This window comes from Aulostomus chinensis, chromosome 21 (genome assembly GCF_037954235.1).
Source record: "Aulostomus chinensis isolate RoL2024-O1b breed Wild chromosome 21, RoL_Achi_v1.0, whole genome shotgun sequence".
NCBI classification, from domain to species: Eukaryota; Metazoa; Chordata; class Actinopteri; order Syngnathiformes; family Aulostomidae; genus Aulostomus; species Aulostomus chinensis.
The window spans coordinates 3185001-3206617 of NC_141340.1; the positions used below are offsets into that span (position 1 = coordinate 3185001).

The 21617-nt window shown below is 42.2% G+C and overlaps 1 protein-coding gene across 1 annotated transcript in view; it reads right to left on the bottom strand.

Moving 5' to 3' along the window:
- LOC147241357 (uncharacterized) overlaps positions 1-21617 on the bottom strand; it is a 140502-nt gene that overhangs the window by 37049 nt on the left and 81836 nt on the right. The gene's annotated exons all lie outside the window — the stretch shown is intronic.

Consider the following 21617-nt stretch of genomic DNA (forward strand, 5'->3'; position numbering starts at 1 on the left):
ATTATTATGCAAATTATATTTTTCTCTGATTTTCCTCACTAGTCAGTGCAAATGACAGCCAGTATAATTTTCAAGCCATCAACTGTTAGGGTATAATTCAAGATTTACTGAACAAACCTCCCAATGATAACAATTTTATTTTTTTTAAATAAAAAAAAAAAACCCTCAAAATGCACTGTTCCAAATTGTTAGGCATAACATTGTTTTATAGCTCTTAAAGAACAGGAAACGGTCATTTGTTGAATTTGCAGCATTAGGAGATCATATTTACTGAAATTGAAAGCTATTTTAATCAAAAGCCCCTTCAGGGGCCAGCTGACACGCTAACTCAGGACCCCCGTCTGTGGTTTCACATTCACAATTCTTGCATCCATTGAATTTGTGAGTTTTTGGAGGGTCTTGGCTTGAATTTCTTTGCAGGGTATCAGAATGGCCTCCCAGAGCTGCTGTTTTGATGCCAACTGCCTCCCACCCTTATAGATCTTTTGCTTGAGGAAGGTTTTCAGTAGGGTTGGGGTCAGGAGAGGAAGGGGGCCGCCCCATGAGTTTCTCTCTCATAGCAGCCAATGACACGGAGGGATTCTTTGCGTTGTTATGCATGAGGATGATTTTGCTATGGAAGGCAGAGTTCTTCTTTTTGTACCATAGAAGAAAGTGGTCAGCCGGAAACTCTGTATACTTCGCAGAGGTCATTTTCACACCTTCAGGGACCCTAAAGGGGTCGACCACCTCTCTCCCCATGATTCCGGCCCAAAACATGACTCCGCCCCCTCCTTGCTGACATCGCAGCCTTGTTGGGACATGGTGACCATCCACCAACTGTCCACTACTCCATCCATCCAAGGTTGCACAGCACTCATCAGTAAACAATACCTTTAGGATAATGCTAATGCTAATATTGGCAACCGTTCCTGCTCATGAGTGCTGGTTGGAGGTGGCCCCACTGTATGTTTACCCACAACTGCATGCCTCTGGAGGATCCCACACCTTTGAGGTGTGCGGACCTCCACAGGCACCAGCAGCTTCACATACCTGGTTTGTCACGGCATTTTAGCAGCTGCTCTCTTCATGCGATGCATTTGTCTGGCAGAAACCTCCCTTGCCTTGCCTTTGTCTGCACGAACCCGTCTGCGCTCTGAATCAGCCACAAATTTCTTCACAGTACAACGATCCCGCTCAAGGTTTTGTGAAATATCTCGTTTTCATACTTTGTCCAAGGGTTTGCACTATTTCACACTTTTCAGCAGCAGAGATCCTTTTTCTTTCCCACACTGCTTGAAAACTGTGGCCTGCTTAATAACGTGAAATATCCTTCTTAAGTAGACTTCCTTTAATTGGGCTCACCTGGCAAAGTTATTATCACAGGGGTCTGAGACTGATTTCAACGATCCAAAGAGCCCTGAGACGCCATACCATCCCTGAGGTGAACTGAAAAACCGAAAATTAAATGCTTATGACACTTAAATCCAATTTGCATAATAATTTGGAACATGTAGTTGCGTAATGGATGAAGAAAGTAAGTAAAAATGTAGCATGAAAAGGTCTAAGAACCAGGTAGAAGAACAGGTGAGTTAAATGTATGACGAGAACAGTAAAGTGTATCAAGTGTTCAGCGTCGCGCTCTCCAGACCTCCACAAGTCAGGAGGCTGCTGATGATAATGAGCCAGTTCTTATTTCCTGCCGCTCTACTGCTCATCTCTGTGTTTTTCCTTGAATAAAAGCAAGCCGAAGTAGGTCACGGAAGGCTTAATAGCAAATAAAAAGAAAAAAAAAAGGTGTCCTCCAACTTCCAACCATCGCTTGTGATTCTAAGACAGATGGCGCCGAGGAATTACAGCACTGAGAGCATTATGACTGTTGAAAGGAAGTTTTGTTCTGGTTTCGTGGGGATGTATGGATAACGACTCTCTGTGGCAAAACACTTCTCATGTGATGTTGGTGCCGGTTGGAATGTTTACGTGCGCATTAATCCAACTTCAGGGAATAGGCTCTTGTTCGTGTGCCATCTCTCGCCAACGTCTGAGGCAGGCTTCTCTTAATTATGATCATTTTTGGACCTTATCTATACGGCAGCAGACAGAGGATCCTATTTTCACAAATTAATAAGCCTTATTTCCTGCAGAGAGCAGGAGAGGAGATTGACACGACGGATACAGGGTGCTCCAGTTATCTGAATTTTAATAATCATATCTCAAACTTCTGCTTGAGGTTTGTCCAGCATGAGCAGACGGCTCATGCAACACTCAGATAGTATAAAAGATTCTCTCTCGGCTCAAATTTCGAAGAAATACACTTTCTTCTCTTTTGCTCAAAAACTCAAAAAAAAAAACAACAACACAATTGCGCTACAACCCAGTGACCGGTTCTCCATGCAGACGTGAGACCATCTGAATCTTTTCCCTGTACGTGCTGTGTTCTAGCAGAGCAGGCACTTGGGGGTGATGAAAGCGTGACGTGGGAGAACCGAAGCAGGGCAGTTCAGGAGGTTCAGGTGAAGGAGCCACACAGGCTGAGGTGTAATTCATTCATAACAAACAAGGCTGAGCTGCTCTGAATCGGACTATTAGCCACGCGCAGTCCTCATCTGGGTTTCAGAGTTAACAGGATTTTGTTGTTGCACTTTCCATATCGCTGTTGATTAAAAATGCCTCCAGCAGTGATTACCCAGCTGCTCCCCAGTACCCCAGTACAATAAACAGGATGGTGGCGTGGCAGCGCTGCTCCCTCAAATGACTTCATTCTGGTTGGATTCTGGCTGCGCGTGTGTCACATGCCCAGCTCTGGCCCATGTAAAAGAATCAATGAAACCTACATCTGAAATGGCAAATGGCTCACAGGAAATTAAAAAAGATAAAAAGGAGTTCATCCACTCGTGTCTGTTCAGGGGTCATCTTACAATAGCGCGAGTAGAATTGATAGATTTGGTCGGCACTGAGTCGCCTCCTCTGACTCTCCACAGTGGATTTGTCAGGAAAAATGTCCACGATGTCTTTCTCCAACATGTCAACTTGCATTTCATAGAAAGCTTTATCTGAAACCCCCGACTGATGTCTGTTTGACTCACTTCATTACCTCCACTGAGGAGGTTATGTTTCCAACACTGTCTGTCTGGCTGACAGCAGGAGCCCCCAAAAAAGTACCAATTTTTAACAAAAGTTGTTTTGGAGGGATTTAGCATCAACCAGGGAACACCCTCGTTGCAGTTTGAGCCGGATTTGTTAAACACAGCAACAACAACAAAACATTTCTATTTATCCATTTATTTATTTTTTTTAACGGGGACCTAAGCTGAGGTCTCGCTTCTAGTTTTGTTTCAGTTTTGATTTTCAGAAACAGATTTACCATCTGCTGACATGCTGGCCTGTCAATAAAGTAACCCTCAGAGCAGCTCTTGGTCTGCGGCAGCCTGCTTGAGGTCGGCCTGGAAGCATCGACGGAAAAATGAGGCAACCTTTGGACGCAAGTTTATTTTCTCTTCTAAAAGCGGCACTTTCTTTTCTGCAGATTTGCATTTCTGATTTCGTTTTTTGGTGTTTCATCTCGATCAAAACGATGAAGTCGCACAAGACAAAAGTACTTGGAGACGTCTCTGTGTCTTCTCAGCAGAAACCAGGAGTACAAATGTAAAGCTGATGCAACAACTGCGTCATTGTAGGCGTTGTGTTTCTTTTTTTTCTTTTTTTTTTTAATTAATGAAAAAAGTGCAAAGCAATTCTAGCAAGTTTCCCCTCAGGTTTTAGGAGTTTATTTACTAGAAATACTGGATTTTTTTTCAGGCATTTTAAGGCCTAAATGGGTTGAGCATGATTTTGGTGAGTACAGTATATATATATGATACGTTCATAAAATACTTGAAGCCAAATGGACATTATAATAAAGTCAAACTCAAAAAAGAAAGGTACTGTGGTGTTTTGTTTATTCAGAAAGAAACTGGAGTCATTTTGAAGTGGTAATTTTTTTCACTCCCTGCAAAAAACATTGGAGTATTTATGACAGAATATTTTAAGGTTCAACACGTGTGAGGAGACGATTTGTGGAGCCCAAAAAAAACCTGAAATAGAACGTGAATGGTAAGGAGTTTTGACGAGACTTTAAAGTGGAAACTGGAGGAGGAGAGGGGCAAGAGGGGAGATGTTTTCAAGCTTCAACAATGCAAAAGCTGCAGTTGCATTGTTTGGAACCTTTGAGGTTCTACTCACTCTAAGAGCAGATTTTAAATAAATGTCTCCCCTCGGGAGCGTCAGGGAATCGAATCCTCTGAGTGTGTCTGGGGAAGTGCCCTTTAAAAGATTACTTTGATGGCATTTCTTCGTCATTAGTCAGCGGGAAGTAAAAAGACAGAGAGGCTGTGTGAGAGTGGGTGGAACAAAGCACCAGCGGTTCCAGGCAAACCCGACACGCCGCCTTTACTTTGTAAACACACTGAGCCTCAGTGATTCATATTGTTTGCCTCTATTATATTCATCTGCTTACTAATTAACACTAACTCACATTAGGGCCTAATCTGGGACACTTTTGGCTCTAATGACTCAGTTACGGCACTCGTAGCAAACATCCACTTCTGTCTGGGTGATGTATTAAATTACTATTTCAAACCATCTGTCAGGATTAGAATCTCAATTGGTGGCTTCTGTTTTTTTTTGTGTTTTTTTTTTGTTTTAAATCGCTTGCTATTCCGTTGTGTTGCACTTTTGCCCGGGCAAACGGACCTTTGATATTTACAGGCTTTGGCTTGTTTGGCCTGATTTCATTGATCACTATTGATTCTTTCACATGGGGTGTCTCCAGGAGTGTGTTTACTCTGATAAATGGGTCCAAAGGGTAAATACAAATGCCTGCTATCTTCCTCCCTCTTCAGCCAGTCCACACTAATCTCCTTGTATAGTTTGAAGGTGATAAGATATTGCATAGATACTAATCACCCAGGTCTCGAGGATAATTCTCTCTTTCCTTCTTGCCATGTTAGCTTTCCTGTCTCAGCCAATTTCGGTAGTCGTTGGCCATTACAGGAATAAATTAGATGGGATGTACCAGAAAGGCTGCATGGCAAAGAGGAACCAGGAATGTTGCGCATAGATTCTTATGTGTTTGATTACACCATGGATTTCACTCCAGAAGGCAGAAACAGCGAGCCAGTCAGTCGCGTCAGGCTAACAGAGACTGACTGGCTTATGCAAAAACTGTCCGAAAATGCCCGTTTACCAACTCACAAATCAATCCACAATGATCAGTGTGGTCAGTGATCGACGTCGTCTTTATCCATTTGTATTGGTAAAGAGGATTTTTATGCCAGTTTGGCTGTTGTTTGTAGGGGGTTGTGATGCGCCGTTAGCTTCAAGCTAACTGAGGCTAGCTGAAAACATGTTGTGAGAGCTTCTTTTTGGGTAGCGGGTCTATGTTGGTCACTTAATTTCATGTGCGGTTTCTAGCATTGGGAGGACAGACTCTTTTCAAAATATCAGTTTATATATCGAGCCTGTAGGTTTTGATTCTTTTCGACGATACGACTTTGTCACGCTAAGTAAGACAAATACAATGTCTTAGATATCAGAGGTGACAGACTATGACGTTTTCATTCAAAAGAAACATTCGCTTCTTTTTTTTTTAACCTTGTTTCAATGAAGCTATTAATGCTGCTTTTGCCTGATTCATGAGGTCTTAGTTATCTGGTCGGTTGTCTCCACCTGTGGAGCAACTGCTTCTACCGTGACACCAGACCTGCAGAGGACCGACAGTGAGTGGGCATCTTGGGTGGTATGGGAGTGTCTGATTAATTTCAGTTGATTTGTATTTAATGAGCACAGTGGAAAAATGTGCTCCTGATGATTGTTTGTTCCTTGCCCCTCCTTGGCTCTCCTTTCATTTCACTGGCAACTTCAAGTCAGGTCAGTTTTGTTTGAATGGCGCCAAATCACAAGAAAAGTTATCTCTTATCTACTTTACAAGTAGAGCAGGTCCAGTACCGCACTCCTTCAATGAATTTACATCCAACAATTCTCCATTAGCAAGCACATCCTGCAACGGCGGCCATGAAAACCTTCCCTTAACAGGCAGGAACGTCGAGCAGATCAAAGAGTAGCCCAGTGCACCATGGGAAATCCCCAGGCAGTCTTCGCCGATAGCAGCATATCTAAGGGCCAGCCTAAGCAGTCCTAACTATAAGCTTTATCAAAAAGGAAGGTCTTAAGTCTGCTCTTAAACCTTGAGAGGGGGTCTGCATCCCGGACTGAAACTGAGAGACGGTTCCACAGGAGGGGAGCCTGATAGCTGAAGGCTCTGGCTCCCATTCAACTTTTAGAAACTCCAGGAACCAGCAGGAAACCTGCATCCTGGGAGCGAAGGGTTCGAGCTGGGTATAAAGGGACTAGGAGCTCTGTCAGATATGAAGGAGCCTGACTGTTGAGGGCTTTGTATGTTAGAAGAATAATTTTGTAACTCTAATTTCTGAATTTGACAGGGAGCCATGCAGAGAAGCCAGTACAGGAGAGACATGGTCTCTTCTACTAGTTCTAGGCAACACGCGGGCAGCAGCCTTCTGGACCACCTGGAGAGTCTTTAGGGACCCACTGGTGCAGCCTGATAGGAGGGAAGCCTGGAAGTGACGAAAGCATGAACTAGATTTTCTGCGTCTTTTTGAGACAGGATGTGTCTGATCACTTCAGTCTGTTTACATCTGACAGACGAAAAATAAAGAAAGGGGTAAATAATAGACAAATACTAGCGTCTCAAGTGTGCTGACATGATAACACGCACATAGACAGAGACACATAGACACTGAAGCTCCCCCCTAAAGCACACGCACCACCGAGCTTTTACAGTGAGCTGGCTGGCTGTACAATTACTAAAAAAGTTGAATGCAGTTTCACAGGCCATCAGGAATTTGATTGAAGAGTAAAACTGGAAATGTCTCACGTACTCGAACACCGCCGTTCAAGAAGGTTGCTCCTGTATCGGTACGAGATGATGCAAATGTGAAAGTCAGGTCAATAAACCACCTGTGAATAAGCCCTAAAAGCTGGGCCGCGGTGAACAGATGAACTGTAAAGCCAATATTTTTGTATACTTGATTCAGTGATTTATTAAGGTTATGATTTGAAGAGCCTCAGGAGCATCATATGCAGATTTAAGGTGCTCACACGAGTAATATATGCTCATATTACTGAGAGAGAAAAAAAATGCTCCGGGTAAAAATACTTGTGTAAATTTATATATGTTTAATACACATCCAGAAGAAGTATGGGGTGAGCATGTGGCGCTTCACCTTGTCTGACAGACAGAAAGTCTGTCACGACGGGCCTTGACCACGCCGCCGCTCAAATGCTGCACCGGTGTCATAAACTCTCCCCCTAAACTGGCTCCAATCTGAAATTTGCTCGACTTCACTTATTTTAATATTAACACAAGAAAAGTCATTATTCAGGAATGGCACAGCATGTCAGCAATATTACCAGACGTAGTAGAGCAGCAGTTTGCTGTGAGGTCAGGGACTTCTGACAGCAGTTTAGCTGGTCAGCTATCAGTCCACTCTGAGATGATAATGATGCAATCCTCTCGGCTCAGATCCTCTCCTCTCCTCCCAAAATGCACGGAAGGGGGCAACAAACAACACGCAGCATCAGTTATGACCTAATTTTATCCTAATCTGCCCTGCACCAGTTCCATTTGTGAACACGGGGATTGGAATGCAGCCACACTGAAGGTGTGCATTGCTCGTCTGTATCTGTGGTTTTGAGGTCAAGTGGAGAATGTCATGGTCTCCACCACAATGGCTGAGGTAAAAACGTCGTTGTACATTTGTTATAAGAAACAAATGCGTGCATCATAAAAATTAAAGGTTTTTTTTTTGTTCACTTACAACAAGCACATCTAAATGTGCAGCTTTATATCATACAAAAAAGGCAAACAGGTGACAACAGTGAGACGGTTCATAAACAACAGCGGTCGCTCCTGAAGAGGTTAGCGAAGATGCTAATATAACATCAGTTAAATCACAACTGGATGTAATTTCTCCTCTAAAGGAAGAGCAAGGAACACGACTCTTTTGTCCATGGTAAAGATGTTCAGCCTGTTCTACCATCTGGCGTTGGCTTTTACAACAGTTCATTGGAGTGATTGGTTGCCGTTAGCCCACAAAAGATGGTCATAGAAAGACAGAAACAGATGAAAAGTTATATTTCTCAAATTCTTCCAGTAAAACAAAATGTGGTCGCAATGAAGTAAGTATGTACCAACCACTTTCCAACAATAATATCAACACGGTCACCTGTCAATCACTTTACCACACATGTCGAAAAGCTAACGTATAAATGTTAGCTAGTAAAAAAAAAGTGTGTGTTGGCTTCTCAAACTCTGTTACTGGCCCATTGGCCAGAGGGCTCTAATGCTAAAGGATGTGTGTTGGCTCCGGCTCATAGCTAAACGTTAGCTCATAATGCTAGTTAGCTGTAATCATGGGACCACCCAGTGATGCCTCCGACGAAGACGAATTTGAACTTCATAACATATCAGATAAGATTGATTGATGATATGATGACATTAAAACCTTGAAGCCAGTATTTCTCAACTCTCAGTACATTTCGTGACAGATACTGTATATATTAATTATTATTTTTGGTGATGTATGTTGTAGTTTCAATCTGTAAGAAATTCCCCAGCTCTTATCTTATTTTAGATCAGTTCAAACATGTGAACAGTCGCGATGCTTCCCTCTATTGTGAGTTTCTTTCAGTTTGTGTTCTACATCATCTGAAATAGACGTGCAAGAAAAATAGTCCCATACTGAGCAGTGAATGACTGATTGCTGCTGCGATCTTGTAGGATTCCAGTGATTTTTCTAAGAATCAAATGAATGAAACTGTATCACACGTCTTTTAGAGCTTGTAGACTATCATCTTGAAAGATGCACAGTCTTGAACTTGCTATTAATATCACCAAACTGTAGCTACAATGAGAAACACACAACTGCTGTCATTTATCACTTCTAAAGAAATTTGAAGCCTTTTTTCACCCCCAGCTTTTAAATGGATGTAACTTTAAACTGGAGGTGTAAATTCCAACTATTCATTGTTAGTTATGACTGTCTCACTTCTCAAGATTGATTTCACCTTTTGAACTTTTGTGAGTCTGTAATCTTCAACAGAAACGCTATAAAAAGATTTCTAAAACTGTTGTCAATGTGTTAGAATAAAATAAATGATACTTTTCTCACTCTCAGTTAGGAACATCTGAAATGAGAGCATTAATAAAGCTGCGGTTGACCATGTCATAACTGTGTTGGAGAGCCTTGACTCCTACACGGCCAATTAATCATTTTTTACATTCGACAAGCACAACTCAGGTAATTTCACAGGATGGCTGCTACAAATCAGCCCAAATGGCCTTGAGTAGGAGGAGAGGGATGCATATTCAGTACCAGTGCTGAGGTACAGTCTTTAGCCATGACCTATTCTCTTTGGCCAATGGGAAAGAGAAGTGTTGCAGCATGATTAATGGTGATGATTACCTACTCAGAAAATGTGGTTTTCTGGCCCAGCAGCTTCACTTATATGGCTTAAACCTCAGGCAAGATGCTTCATCATGCAGGGAAAGCTGTAGACACACCTCACAGAGTTTGAGATGATGGCCAAACACATCACCGATAATGTCTTTAGCATCAGCTCTGCGTACAGGAGGAGAAAGCCTCCTGTTGATCGGCTATTTGGTGAAAGTGTCCTTCGATGTCGTTTTTATCCAGGACAGGATGGGTGCTGAGGTCCCATCCCACACAGAGAGCCGTATTTACATATCATAGTGCTGAATGAACAAATCATTGTAAACACATGCGAATGGACTGTCATGAACCAGACTCTGCTTTTCTACTCTGGACATGGCGACTCATTTGGTGACTGCGTCCCCTGATGCGCGTTTGCTCCCACGATAAGAAGGACGACGGATGAAGGATCCGCTGTATCGCACTCAGAACAAAACTGAGAACCGGCAATGGAGGGGCGAGTCATTAACTCAAACGGAAATCAAAACACCCAATAACTGATCCCAACTGCTTGATGTGGTCATGTGAACTAGTCGGAGTTTAGATGCAGGACAGTTTCAGATCGTACCCAGCGCTGGAGCAGTTGTGCTGCGCTGTGGGTTTGTCACTACGTTTGTGTGAGGTAAATGTTGTGAAATGTTCCCCAAATGCCTTTTTCTTGCCGCAGCAGGATTTGGTCTCAGTTTCACTCTGTCAATCTATTTCAAGGGGCCGATACAGATTAGGTGATAGTAAAAAAGTAGGCTGTAAACGGTTCCAAAACATTCTAAGTAGGTTGCACTGGTAATGGCAAGCAAATACACCATCAAATCAAGACGTCTTCATTGTCATTGTGCATAGACAACGAAACTGAACCCTTCTTCTAACCCAAGATGTTTCAGGAACACCAACAGAGAATTCACTGAAGAGACAAGTCTTTGATGATCAGAGGAAAGCCGTGAAGACATGGGAAGAGCACGCAAACTCCATATAGTCAGCACAAGGACTTGAACTCAGGACCTACTAACTGTGAGGCTGTAGTGCTCAGCCACAATGGAGATCACATCGCATGAAACATCAAGTTTCATTGCAAGAAACAGCAAAAGAATGTCTAGATCCTCCTGCTAAAAACAACAGCTAATGGCTTTGGATTCGCCAATCCCTCGATCCTTTCTCCTCCAGAATGTGTACGCTGCTACTCATACTCTGAATCTATCATGACAACAGAGAGGAGTTCTCATGGCAGCGCCTCATCATTAACCCAAAGTTAATTTCTGTCACAGTGGACCTCGTTACGTCTCCTCTTCCATTAAATGAATGCCCATCTCGTCACCAAGCCTCAAAGGTTAGACTCAAAAGGTCGCAGCTCCCTGTGACATTTCCCTTGATGACTAAAGTGACCCTTAGTTTTTAATAAATATCAACCAGCTTGTTGTTGATGGAATTACGTACTCATTGAGCCATAATGAGTGCTTTTTTTTTTTTTTGTCTGTGAGAAAACCAGACCTGTGATTCATGGGAGACGTAAATGAGCGAGCCTCTTGACAGGGGCATGAGGCTGTCTTGTCATCTTTCACCACAAATTAAATATAATTTGCACCAACAGCTTCTAGCATAGTTTGCGGAGAACTGCATCTGACATAAATATGGTGGAGTGGATGAGATAAACAAGTGAAGAGGAAACACACCACATCCTAAGTGCTCTAATCATGTCCAATTTGTGTTGTTTTGTTTTTCACCTCAGCTAAATAGTCATGTGTTCATCATATGACTTTCTTGGCTGAGTAGCTGAAAATTTGAGAAGTTTGAAAAATGAGGAATGTCAGTTTCTGTCTCAGTCGCAGCTGATAAACTGGTCATGAATGACAGCCTTATCAACCCCTGCAGATATACACAGGTCTCTGTGTGCTACGGCCATTAAAACTCTACTTCTTGCAACTTAAACACCTTTTAAAATGTCACTAACCCCAATTGCATCTGTCAGTTTTTAATGCTCATGCATTTAGAGCTCTGAATTAAGTTACAGACCAGGTCTGGAACCAGGCTGTTGATAATTGAGACTATACTGCCTGTGTGTCTAATTGAGGTATGCAGATGATTTACATTCAAAATTAAATAGTGTTATTTTATCAGACAATAAATTGGATGCAGCTTATTAGTCAAAAATAGGAAAATGTACTTATGTAACCAATTATGCAGCACAGAGCAACATAGAAATACAACATATAACTAAACCAGGACATATGGCTTTAAAATAATTATGTTAATAGGAGATCAAAGTCTAAATTACATTTTATGGAGAATGATTTAGCAACAATGAAAGTTCATTTGAACACAACCACAAATATGTACAGGCTTTTGCGCGGCTGTGACAACAGTGAGACGGTTCGTATGTGAATAACGGTGGTGGCTCCTGAAGACTTTAGCAAATATGCTAACGTAGCATCAGTTAAATCACAACTGGACATAATTTCTCCTCTAAAAGAAGAGCAAGGAACAGCACTGAAGGCTTCCCTCCATGGAAAAGATGGTCTATCAATTCTACCATCTGGCGTTGGCTTTTACAGCATATCATTGATCTGATTGGTTGCCGTTAGCCCGCAAAAGATGGCCACAGAATGATTGATAGAAACAGATGAAAAGTTATATTTTTCATTTCCTTCCAGAAAAACAAAATGTGGTTGCAATGAAATAAGTGTGTACCAACCACTTTCCAACAATAATATCACAACAGTCACCTGTCAGTCGTCAATACTGCACGTTAACTAGCCAACGTATGAACGTTAGCTAGCAAAAAAAAAAAAAAAGTGCGCATTAGCTATCTCGAACCCTGTTTTCCGTTGTTACTGGCCCATTGGCTAGAGGCCTCTCATGCCAAAGGATGTGTGATGGCGCCGAATTATTACTGAGGCTCACAGTTAAACGTTAGCTTAGGTCACGCTTTGCACACGCCTGCTTTTCAGCGGCAGCTAATCGTAGGTGTCTGCAGAGAATCCTGGGAACTACAGGTTAACCAGAGCTAGCTAGTTTTCTACTGCTTTGAATAAACATTTTGCCCATCTAATAGTAATGAAGGTTTCATTTTTTTCAGATACTGGTAGCAAATGACAGAATTTGAGAACTGCTGTAATATGCTGAGCTGCTACTCTTGCTGTCTTAAAAGTAGATTTCTTGCTTTTTCCTGGGGTGTGCCGATTATGTATTTGTAAGTGGACGCATCATAAATACCTTATGAACCATATGCTAAAGGCATACATCAAACTCATTCTCCACTACAATGTGTGAAAAACCACACATAAGGCATTACAACCAGCACCACCGAAGGGTAAAATGTGCCTCCAGTCTCTGGTGTTTTGGAATGAATGAAGCAGTCAGTTGTGTGCAGGCTCAGCCATTCCTCTGATGACTGGCAGCTCCTGAGTTGCTGCCAGGAGGAGGACTGCAGCGGCTCAGTTTTGGCTCTGTACGCTGCAGAGCCACTGGGGCAGCAGAGTTTGTTGTCACCGTGCATGTGGTGTGTCGTCCCACCAGCCATGTTGTTCTCTGCCCTTTTCATGCCAGAGATTCTTAGCGGCCCGCTGTTCTCTGTTTTTCACGTATTTGCCGAAATATTCCATAAGTGGTCAACAGGGTTTGGTTGTGTAGGCTAAATGTAAGAGATGAGGGTTTCAACCATAAAGTCATGGCTGCTGTGCAAGGCATTTGTTCCCAGAGTGCTACAGCTGCTCAGCGGCCTCAGGCAGTAGAAGACTGTGGTTTTACAAAAAGCTGGGAGGAAGAAGAGTGTGTGCAGCGCTGTAAAAACATGAATAAATATTCAGAGAATCTTTCCCGTATTCATAAATTTCTTTAATTGTTGAGCGTGTGCTGTTGGATGTATTCTGGCTCGGTTAAAATCTCAGCGGTGGAGCGAAAGGCAGATTACAACAAGCAAAACAGCAAAAGATTATAGGTCAAATCAAAAGTACCTGTCTTCACCAATAAGAGATTATTTAGCATTTTTTGATCGTTGTGGACTCATAGAGAGCTGCGTTTGTACTGCAGTTATGAATAAACACACTAGAAGCTGTGGCGTAGGCATATTTTGTGAGAAAAAAAAGACTATTGGCCCTGTATTAAATGGCGAAAAAGCTCAACACCCATCGATGCTGCTTTCATTCCACAGGAGGGAGGCTGAAGTGAACTTGATACCTGTAAAAAAGAATAAAAATACAAGCCTGACATAATTTCATAGAACTGCTGAAAGTTAATCTGTACAAGTACCAATTATCAGCCCATACCTGTATTAAAAGTTCTTATGTGTAATTATACTATAATTATCTAATTCACGACAAGCTCGCCAATGTGGTTTAAGTTTAGCACGTACTTCATTAACTTCTATTCACAGGTAGAGTTGAGACCAGTGTAGGGGTCAGCACACGTGATGGTGGCGAAGGGCGTGAATGTGCAGCTTTGTCGGGTTTATGTGTCCACATGTTTCAATCCAGGCTTGTTTCACTTGTTTACAAACCTGCCTTATGAATAATTGGCGAGAAACGCCTCTTTCACTCCTCCCCCGAGCTCCATGTGTTGGCTGTTGTTTTTTTAGCTCCATAGTTCTGCTATTTGGACACAAAAGTGCTGCTTTTGTGCTGCTTGACCAATGACATCAACACCAGACTGAGGCCTTTTCTCCTGTTTCTGCTGTTTCCATGACCTCTCACTAGTGGGCAATGCTGCTGTATTAGAGTAGCGTTCTGTTCATCAAGTTTTATTTTACTAAGTAGATACCAAGGACATTAAAGAGACTGGAAAGCTTTTCAGAATTTGGGACAAGACTCACAATTCTTTTTGTTGTGTTCAGGACACTTTGGGCCTGTGGGATTTAAGAAACTGATCCAACAGGCCAGCCCTTCCAGGAAAAGAGTAGTCAAAAGAAAAATACCTGATGTGCTTGGAGGGCTCTTAAGACTGGTTATTTATTGTTCAAAGAGTCACTATTGATGTGTGACAGCCAACCTTTTTTTCTTTTTTTTTTTCCCAGAGTCTGGTCGGGAGTTTGTGTTGTCAATATTTAATGAAGATGGATTTCAACTCCATACAGTCTATATTTCATGACAGATGAATGACAGACATTTTATGAAATATGTTCTCTTTAGTAGTCTACTGGGACTACGTCCGTGGCATGCATTATGTTGCACATGAATGCTAATAGCTCTGAAGAGTACCAGTTTGTTGAAGGTTAAATGACCTCATTCTCACGCCGCTTCACCAGCACACTCCCATGCTGTTTCACTCAGCTCAGGAGTCGTAGTTTTGAAAATCAAACTCGCTCCCAAAACAAAAACTGCATCAAAAGTACTAAAGATTATATCGAAGATGATCAAGGCCAAATGGGATAATGTCGTTTTGTAATTTACAATCATAATAATGATAAAATAAACTCTCAGAATTCAATGTTTTTGTTGTTGTTATGGGCTTGAAAATATTTTGGGCCCAGTCCGTTACAACGGAAGTTGACAAGGGTCCTAATTGCGATGAATTTCTGCATTTACGTTATGATGAGAGGACATTTATCCTGTACTTATTAGATAACAGCTGCTGCTGAGATCACAGGATATTATCTAGCAATCATGAGATAACAGGCGTTTTCTTGACAAGATAACAGCTGATGCTGAGATCACAGGATATGATCTAGCAATCATGAGATAGCAGGCGTTTTCTTGACAAGATAACAGCTGATGCTGAGATCTCAGGATATGATCTAGCAATCATGAGATAACAGGCGTTTTCTTGACGAGATAACAGCTGATGCTGAGATCACAGGATATGATCTAGCAATCATGAGATAACAGGCGTTTTCTGGACAAGATAACAGCTGATGCTGAGATCACAGGATATTATCTAGTCATCATGAGATAACAGGCGTTTTCTGGACAAGATAACAGCTGATGCTGAGATCACAGGATATGATCTAGCAATCATGAGATAACAGGCGTTTTCTTGACGAGATAACAGCTGATGCTGAGATCACAGGATATTATCTAGCAATCATGAGATAACAGGCGTTTTCTTGACGAGATAACAGCTGATGCTGAGATCACAGGATATTATCTAGTCATCATGAGATAACAGGCGTTTTCTTGACAAGATAACAGCTGATGCTGAGATCACAGGATATGATCTAGCAATCATGAGATAACAGGCGTTTTCTTGACGAGATAACAGCTGATGCTGAGATCACAGCCTATTATCTAGCAATCATGAGATAACAGGCGTTTTCTTGACAAGATAACAGCTGATGCTGAGATCACAGGATATTATCTAGCAATCATGAGATAGCAGGCGTTTTCTTGACGAGATAACAGCTGATGCTGAGATCACAGGATATTATCTAGCAATCATGAGATAACAGGCGTTTTCTAGGGAGACAGAGATCACAGGATCACAGGTCTTTATCAACAAAGAGAATGACATGAAAAAAAGTACTTCAGATGTGACCTTTCTCTGTTTCGCCACTCTTCAATTACCAGAGATTCCTAGGACAATGAGTTTGAGGTGAACCATTACTTTACCTTTAATGGTTCTGTATGTGAACCGCATACAGAACCATTAATTCAAGGTAAAGTAATGGTTCTGTATGTGAACCGCATAGTTCCACATTGACTGCAGGAACTTTCACAGGAATCTTTGAAAGGCACTGAGCAAAAGTCAGACGAACTACAAGCCCAAATGAAGTGAGCTGTTCCGTTTAACTAAATATGAAGTGCTGAGAATGTGTTTCTCTGCTCTGAAACTATCCTGGGGAGGTTTGGGGACCAGAGATGGAAAATAACTGACAATCACCCCCCCCCCCCCCTCCCCCCACCCCCCACATAAAGTGGAGTGATCTGTGTCTTGGAGAAACATCGGTGGCAGGTATATGAGCAGCAAAGTCTGAGTTACATTGGTTATGATTAACCGCCTGTCTCGGGCATAATGATCTTTGGTCCTCATTATCTATGTGTCTAAGATTCTATGCACACAAATGCTGTTCAAATGTTTGATTAAGTGATTGGAGGCTTTCTGACATCATTCGGTATCCAAGCTCCTACCTGAGGCGCTAGACGACTCCGAGACAGATTCTTTGTCAGTTCAAATCGTCTCCTCGTTCAATGATGGCCCCCTCAAGTCTGTAAATAGCCCAAAGATTTCCCACGTGATTACTCATAAAGCATCCCGATTGTACTACTCATATCTGGGCAGACCGGATTAAAGTAAAGCCCTTTGACTCGATCGCTGTTGATTTCCCTCAAGGCCGCAGCGTGAACTTTAATGACTCTCCAGTTTTACCCGAACCCTTGCTGTGGGTGCCTGTAATCGACACGTCACAATAAATGAGTCACAAACGCAAATGACTAAACGAGGCAGGTTCTGACCCATGTCGCTTGTTTCCGACCGGCTCTCATTTAAAAATAAAATAATAATAATAATAATAATAATAATGCCAAAATAAATTTGAATATCTCAACAGACTGCTGAAGACCCGTCACTACTGGTTTCATTGGTGGACACCTTTTAAGACAGAGAAGAAGAGTTGAATCAGATTCAATTTATCTGGCCAGTGAGAAAATGGAAACCAGAGTGCTGTTGTAAACGGCATCTTTATCCGACTTTATTGTAATTGTTTGTACTGAAAAGTGCACGGAAAGAATACCTGGTTTGTACTTGTACTTAATCCTTTTAAGAAAATATGATAAAGTACTCAAGGCCCTACGCAGAGAGCTTGTGGGTCGTATATCAGTTTGCAGCATGAAAAGTGAGTCTTGGGGTGAAATAATTTCAACACTATTAGTATCTTTATTCTATTACAACATTGTAAAGTTGGCACAGACTTCATAATGATGGCCTAAAGCAAAAATACTCTATTCCACTGTTGGTTTATAAGACGTGTACAGTTCTGGACACAGTTTAGTCCCCAGGAGTACTGAAGTCGTGCATTTACGACATGATATCTGCATCCAGCCAATATAAATATTTCCAGTATGAAACTAAGAATATGCCAGGTTTACTTCACACTATTAACTTGAAGTGCAATTCTGTTTTTTTTTAAAAAGGGTTTCCAACGACATTAATAGAACGTTTGAATCGCCGCGTGGATCAAACTCAAGGTTGTTTTGGAACAAAACACATTCACTACTATTACCTCACTACAGTACTACTGCCTACTACTACTCCTCTGAAAGCCTCACAATGATGTAAAAATAAAAATGTTTGCAGGTGAGAAAGCTTGGAGAAAAAGGCTCCAGCCACCCATCATTTTTCACTTCTTCCTGCCAGGCCTTAAACAAATGAACATTTACATAATTTGGCCCATCATTTCTTACCCGTCGTACTCTTTGGATCATCGCCTCTGACGTCCTAAAAGTTTGGAACTCTGTTATGTTCTTGTTGTTGATAAGGAAATTCAAGCGTATTAGATTGATTTTCTCTGGCTCAGGTTTAATTCCTCAAAAGTGAATGTTGGACAGCGGAACTGAAATCGAATCAAATAGACAGTAGTGACCCCACATTATTCTTAACATGATGCAACTTGGTTGTAATAAGAGTCCAAATGCAGCATGTCTGACGCGGGGATTAAGTCAGCACGGAGCCATCAATAGTCTCCGATGACCTCTGTACCGCGCGCTGAGGTCACGTCGTCAGCTAGCATCACCAAACGTTGAATCAGATGTACATTATGTAGATGTCGTATAATCCCTGTGTACATCCGTGTGCTGCTGCATCATTCTTTTGACACATGAGATGCTTCTTCAGTATGTGAATGTACACCCTGCGTCAGTGCACAAAGGATTGCACTATCAAATCCAATTGGTGAGATTCTATGGTGCCGAAAATATTTTCCTGCCGGATGGCTGATGTCACAGACAGCCACACTTCTTTTTTTCTTTTTTTTTGACAATTTGCTAAAGCTCTTGTCAACACTCGAACAAAAAAAGCTACCGACACTGTCAAAGCCAGAGGACCATGGCAACACATGCTTGCTTTTAACAGGAAGGGAAAAACATGAAGGGGAGCATTTTAGTTCTTATGCAAGAATTGCTTTATCTAATTCGAAATGCACTCTCTGGAGATTGCCGCTCCGTCATCTCGACCTTGAAGTCAGACACATTAGAGAACAATATCTATTAGCAGTCGGAAAAATATAGATGCGTTTCAGCTGGTGGCCTCCTGCACAGTGGGAGCTGTGATTACATTTGACCCAGTATGACCTTAAGGGAAGCGGCATTACAATGACCCGCAACTCCCTATATTCCAACCACCTTTACAGATTTGAAATCTCTGCGCTGGAATCATTCCCACTTGCTTCCAGGCTACTCCTCAATCTGATAAGTTCATGGAAAATAATCATTTTGCCAACTTTTGCACCCCAGAATGCAGAATTGATTCTTCTTTTTTTAGGCAGCCCATTTGTTTATCTCAATGGAGAAGGGCCCAGTCATGGTGACAGCATGTCAATTTCAAGATCAATTGTCGGCTCCATGCCTCTGGTCTTTGCATCGCATTACCATAGTAATGACTTTTTGACCCTCCTTTTTAACGCAGGGATCTACATTTCGAGGAGACAAATGGTGTACCTGAAAGTCATTTGTGGTGTGTAATGAATTATTCTCTCTAGGAACGGGTATATTCACACATCCAGCCACTGAGCGATGATGATGAAGTGTGAAGGTGGCAGTCTAAAAATGTCTTCCATTAACTGTCCACTTTAGTATTGCCACTTGCTAGTATATTTGTTTGGAATATAGAACATATTGACCAAGTCTCAGTGCTGTGATGGAATATTACCCACAGACACCTGGAAAAACACAACACTGCAGGAAAAACCCAATGGATGATTGCTTCAAATACTGCACTCTTTTTATTAGGAGATACATATTTGCCTGTGGCATTGGATGCAGAATATTCAAATGTATGAGTAATTTTTCAAGTAAGAACCTCAAGCTAAATCAAACATTCTTTTTATTCTTCATCATCCATCCATCTATTTTCTATACCGCGTATCCGTGAAGGGCAGTGGGGGTGGAGCCTATCCCAGCTGACACTGGGCGAGAGGCGGGGTTCACCTCAGACAGGTCACCGGTCCTTCACAGTGCCATCAGGAGCAATGACGGGTTCAGTATCTTGCTCAAGGATTCTTTGTCACCGGGGGAAGTGGGGATCGAACATGCGACCTTTTGGTTGCTAGATGGCCACTCTACCCCCAAGCCATGCTGCCCCTTATTCGCAGTCAAAAATCCAATATTTTAAACAGACACTTCACCAAAATTGTATTTTGCCTTCCAAGTACTCACAAATAGGTATCTTGAGATATCTTTCCCCCCTGTATTACTTCTTTGTCACTCCATAAAACCCAAAAGAGACACCCGCGAATATTTACATCGTAGCACGGAAATTTGTCCCTGTTGATGCAATGTCTTTTTGCAACAACATTTTTTTGAACTTTCGAAGACTTCTGTTTCATCTTAGTCACGCTTCTGTACGTCTGAAGATCCTTTCCATCATGTTTTCAGACACTTCGATGAACAGTCTCAGCTTCTAAAATTCAAAAACTTGGAATCCAGCGCCCCGCTGCCGCTGTTCACGGCCTCCTGTTGCATCACTCTGTCTCAAAATTGGATTGATCCTCATCAGTTTTCTCCCCATTAACGATGTGAATGAATTACCATGATTATCCATGTCTCTTATCAGCATGTATACTGGCCATTTGTTCTTAAATAATGTCCCATGCTGGGTTAGTGGTTGCATTGGAGCTGACAAAGAAGGCAGGGGCAGTTTTTAATAGTTTGGACAGTTTAAAAGGCTGAGAAGGGGGATAGAGACCTTAATTAATAAATAAATAAATTTCCCGCCAATTCACAGATGTCTGAACGCCTGCCATGCAAGATGTCCCTGTGGATAGTGACTTGCTTTCGCTGCCAAGAGGACATTTGGCACTTTAAAAACTGTCAGCAAAGCCTCATTTGCTCTCATGCCATTCTGCTCTAATATCCGTGGTCACATAACTGTACAAGCCTGGCAAGTTTCAGGTAAATTCTGTCTCAGCTAAGTGTGAGACACAAGGACGCATGAACTCAGAGACGCTCAGACATGCATATTTGCAGGGCCTGGTCACACTAAAGCCTGGTTTATGCTTCTGCGTCGTGTCAACGCTGTACCTACGCCGTCAACGCAGACCCCTACACGGACCCTATGCCGTAGCCTGACGTGCACCTCCAAAAAATCCTGACTACGCAACGCGTCGTGACGTGAACGTCAAGGACTGTGATTGGTCCGCTCAGAGAAGCTTGCCGAATGCATGAAGAGGTGGACGAACCTTTGCGACAAATACGTGCGTCTCCGGAAGAAAATGGCCTCAAGAAGTCATGTTTGCCCTGTTCAAAGTTGACAGTTTGATTCCTGAAAGCAAACAGTCGTTCAAAGAAAAGCACTGGATTTTCTATTGTAAATAGTTTTGTTTTGGAATCCGACAAGAGCACCCCGAAACCATACAAAGACACAGCCACACCCCCTAGCGGCTTGGCGGTGAATTGCAGAGCAACGCGTTCCCTCGATGTAGAACTTTGAATGCTCAATGATGGTGTAGGGTCTACGCCATTGCTATGCTGTCTCCGCAACGCAGAAGCATAAACCAAGCTTAAGTCACCCGTACCCTGGTTCCTTTTAGTGGTGTGTTCTAAGGTTCATTCAGTCATGAAAATCCTGGCAAAGCCATGGAATGTGAAAAGAGCATTTTCCCTGCCTGGAAATGTTTTTTTTGGGGGGGGGTCCAGAAGATTCTGGAAAAGTCATTTCACCATGGTAAATTCTGACGAGTGTTTCTTGTTTGATTTTAATGTGTAAGTTGACAGTCCAGAGAACGTACAGTCATGAAATATTACCTCAGACGCATGGAAAATTCAAGGATTTTTTAGTGAAACAGTTCCAGAACCCTGGTGATCGCTGCACCGACTTCGACACAGGGCTCAAGGCCGTGCCTGCAACAGGTACAGCAGCTCGCTGTGTTTGTTGGCCATAAAGAACAATAACTAACTTGTACCTGTGACTGCGTAGTGAGAGTAGCGCATCGCACAGATGTGGACATTTACT